This window comes from Fukomys damarensis, unplaced genomic scaffold (assembly GCF_012274545.1).
Source record: "Fukomys damarensis isolate Sample0158 unplaced genomic scaffold, DMR_v1.0_HiC HiC_scaffold_31, whole genome shotgun sequence".
NCBI lineage: Eukaryota > Metazoa > Chordata > Mammalia > Rodentia > Bathyergidae > Fukomys > Fukomys damarensis.
The window spans coordinates 2,094,828-2,098,987 of NW_022900943.1; the positions used below are offsets into that span (position 1 = coordinate 2,094,828).

General features: G+C 43.9%; 1 protein-coding gene across 1 annotated transcript in view; it reads right to left on the bottom strand.

The window, feature by feature from the left end:
* Nucleotides 1–4,160, bottom strand: part of Adamtsl1 (ADAMTS like 1) — a 303,353-nt gene that overhangs the window by 104,612 nt on the left and 194,581 nt on the right. The gene's annotated exons all lie outside the window — the stretch shown is intronic.

Consider the following 4,160-nt stretch of genomic DNA (forward strand, 5'->3'; position numbering starts at 1 on the left):
TTTTTTTTTTTTTTTTATAAAGCAAAGACAAACCAGACAAACCAGGAACCAGGCCAATGGGCTTTGTTTCCTCTTTTGAAATAAGTTTCCTAGCAAAATCTGCATACCCTCCACTCTTAATCTCGGGTATTTAATTTGAACATTCAGGAATTTCCAGGCCTTGGAATCTTAGAAAATTGCTCTTGAGCTCTGATTTGTCGTCACTCAAGACAACTGGTTTTAAAGGCTAGTATAACAGAGTGTCAGCATATTTACAACGCAGTGAAACAATCTCTGCTGCTTCCAGGATGAACAAGAAAGAGATCCGGTCTCCAGGACCCACTGGAGGGAGCAAGGCAGTCCCCTCTCCAAGCGTGAGCGCTCCCTTCACCATTCTGGGTAGCCTCAGATTTAGGGCCTGGTTTTCAGAAAAACTCCTTTGGAATATTTTCTTGCGGGATTGGTGGGTTCTTAGGGAAATGGGAGCCAGAGCAGCTGGAAGTTAGAATACAAGGAAAATAGGCTCCTCATGTCACTTGCTTTCAGGGCCCTCAATAAAAAACATTACTTACATGTAACTTAATAGTTTTCATCAGCTGCATGAGAGGAAGCAAAGCCCTCTGAAACACAGACCATTGCCCCTGTCTAAATATTTGTCCCTTGAAGGAAAAGGAGCCCCCAGAGTTCCGCTGAGCACATGGCCTTTCAGGGCGGACTGGATTTGGCCACTCCCTGGAGGTAGATGTGGCCATCTGACTGAAGACTCACTAGTGGGACACGGACAGAGGCGCTGTGTGCAGCACAGTGTGGCCTCTTCTCCCTTCTTCCTCTCCTCCTCGCTGGCTGGAATATACACATTGGAAACTGTGGCTTCCTTCTTGGATTGTGATAGCCAAAACGGTAAAAGCAGCCTGGTTTCCTGACTGTGAAGCCACCACACTTGCCCTGGACTGCCCTTGTTCACGTGAGAGAAATGCTTCTGTATCTTACTGAAGCCACTGTTAGAGTTTCTACCACTGTCTGACATAACCTCAGCTAGTGCATCAGTTTAGGATTGCTCTCTGCTCGAGCTGCTTTCTGACAGTAGAAGGCTGCTTCTCGGGAATACTCCCTCTCCTGAGCTTGCTGCATTTGGGCTTGCTGAGAGACTGGGGTTAAGATGCCAGGGCTCTGCCTTCGACAGAGTGGCCCTGGGTGCAGGGTGCTCCTCCCGGAACAGGCGCAGGTGTTGGACTTAGAATCACAGTGGGGATTTTTACCCAGGGTGCTGTTGGGCTTCTGTCTAGATGCCCCCGAATGCCTCTTGTGTTCACAGCTGGGGCTTCAGGGGTGACTGGATCAGGGGTGTGGCCCTGGATTAGTCCATTGAGGGTTTAGAGCTGAGTGTGAGGACGGGAGGGAAGCCATGGGTCACAGGGTGGCCTGAAATAATGTGTCTCTCTCCTCCGTGTCATCCTGGCGGCCTCTTGACTGCCTGTCCTCTGCCATGGAAGCGGGTGATCATGGACTGAACCCTCTGCAAACTGAGAGCCAAAATAAACCTCTGCCTCCTATAACTTCTGTGTGTCAACCGTTTTGTCCCAGCAGAGAGAAGGTAACTAAGACAGGAACATTTACAGCACTGCTGTGCCCAGACTTTATTCCCTCTTCAGTGGCCTCAGTCTTCAGTGTGCCCCAGCGTTACCTGGGAGCTTTCATCATGTTTTAAACTTATCGGTACTCATTTGTTACGCATATTGGTTACCCACGTCACATCTCAATTCCTTTCCAGTCTCCTCCCTTCCCTTCAATTCTTCTTCTCCTCCCTATTTACAAAAACCTGGTTTCCACTTTTTCTTCCATTCTCTTTTTTCTTTTTTCTCTCCTTTCCTTCTTTGAACAAGTTCTTCCTACTTCCCAGTAACTGTCCTTCATTTTGCTCCTTATTTACGCTTTGGGTTTCTCATATCAGAGGAGCAATGTGATATTTAAACTTGCGTGTCTGATTTATTTTTTAAGATTTTTCTACAAATAATTCAAGTTTATCATTCATTCTTTATGGCAGAGCAGTACTCTGTTGTACATAAATGCCACATTTCTTTGTCTCTTCATCTGTGATGGGCACATTTACCCGGGAGCTTTTAAAAAGCACTGAGGTACAGGTTTACTGATTCAATTCCTGAAAGCGAGCTTCCAAATTTTTTTTTTTAAAGGTGATTTTTCCCCAGATAATTCTACTGTGCAGCCAGAGCTGAGAAACATCTATCCAAATTAATGCCCTCCCACTATGCCCAGTAGAATTAAAATAAACATAAAAAGAAAAATATAGGCTCAGAGAGGCCTCTGTTATGATCAGTGGTTAGGTGGATCTCACCCAAGAAAACATGTCATTTGTTTGCAGCTGTGAAAGGCTTGAGGTCACAGAAGTATTGAGCAAAATAATCCTAGAACTTTTCAAATGATCTAGACATGGTTAGCAACCTCTTTTTGCATTTATAATTTTAAAAATTCAAAATAAAAACCTTACTGACTCTAACAGACGAAAAGGTATATTTTCTCATTGCTGGGATCAACTACCTACCATTGCAAGCTTATAAAAATGGGGAAGTGGATCATATTTCTGTGTCACAGACAAAGCAGCTAAGTTCAGAGAGATGACGCTGCTCAGTTCGGGCCGCTCGGACTAGGACTGGTTCATGCCATGTGGTACAGCTTCCCCGAGCTCTCGCTGCCCCCGCATGCTGGCAAAGAAACCCAGCTCAGTTCTCTGCCCTGTGCTTGGCAGCTCTTCTCAGGGTACAGAGCCCATGGGCTCCCCTGGCCAGAGCTTCAGCAGAGGCCTGGGCCTGCTGACATGGGGTCGCTCCTCCCTGGCGGGAGCTGCTGTGAGATGCAAGTCTTGGCCTCTCCCTCTGGGGCCCTTACCCTCTACCAGTCCAGGATCTAGGTCAGGACCTGCATTTGAAAATAGTTGAGCTACACTGCTGACCTTAGAAGCTTGTTCTCCCTAAAAACTTTGGTTTCTAAACTGACCAGCTACATTTGAACACAGTGCCTAGCTATGTACTATGGTGGTTTACAGAGAATGTGTTGCTTGTCACAGATCCAAACAGTAACTTCCAACAGCTTTTCTAGTGTCTTTTGTCCTTGATTAAGTAAAAAAAAAAAAATCCATGTGGCCTCAGACCTTTGGCGTCTTGTGGCTCACTTCAGTGACTCCTTGGAGTTTCTATTACTAGAGAAGCAAATTTTTCTTTTAGTTCTTACTTAGATATAATTCAATAAAATAGCAAAGAATTTCACTTTAATTCACTTTGTACACACATGAAAATGCCTTCTGTTAATGTAAATCTTTGACAAATAATTGTAGCATTGATTTAAAGTTGGTTCTTAGGAGAAATTTGAATTAGTGGCTAAAAATTTCACTTATTTAGAATAACCTTTCCTGCAGCTAGGGACAGTTAAGGTTTTAAATTTAGTTTTACAGTCTTTTGCTTGACTTCTTAGGTTCGAACTTCTTTTAGCTTTGTTAAATTCTCCCTTCTAGCCAATCAGTTATGTTATAATCACGTTACTACCTTATATTGTTCCGTCTTCAGAATTCTTTTAAAACTAGACAACTAGCCATGAGGATTTCGGACAGTTAAAGATTTGCCAAACGGGGGATTGTGTTCTCTGCATTTTCCATTCTGTGAATTACTACAGTTTTTCCATGAATTTAATATAACTTTTGAAGCCATAATTATCTGAAAGAAATAACTTTATGGTGACAAATCAAAAAATTCAGTTTTAAGCTGTGACGTCTCTGCTATGCCCACTTAAAAAGTAAGTAGCTTTCTTGACTTAAACATATCTGAAATGCAGCTCTTAGCACAGTTCCTCTGACCTCAGCCCAGTTGTTCCTTCCTTGCTATTCCTCAGTTGCCTAATGGAACCATGTTTGAGATACAAGCTTAGGCAGCACCCTCGAGTTTCCACCCTTCCCCTGGAGCCCAGCTCACAAGCAAGTGCTAGATTTGTCTCCACAACAAAGGACTATCCCTCCACAATGAACAGCAAACCAGAATGCCCCTCTCTCTTCCCACACTGCTGCCAAGCTTCCCAATTTCCCAGTGCTATGATCTGAATGTTTGTGACATCTGTCTGGTCACCGTGCATGTAATATTGAAATCCTAACTTGCACAATGGTGACATTAGGAGGC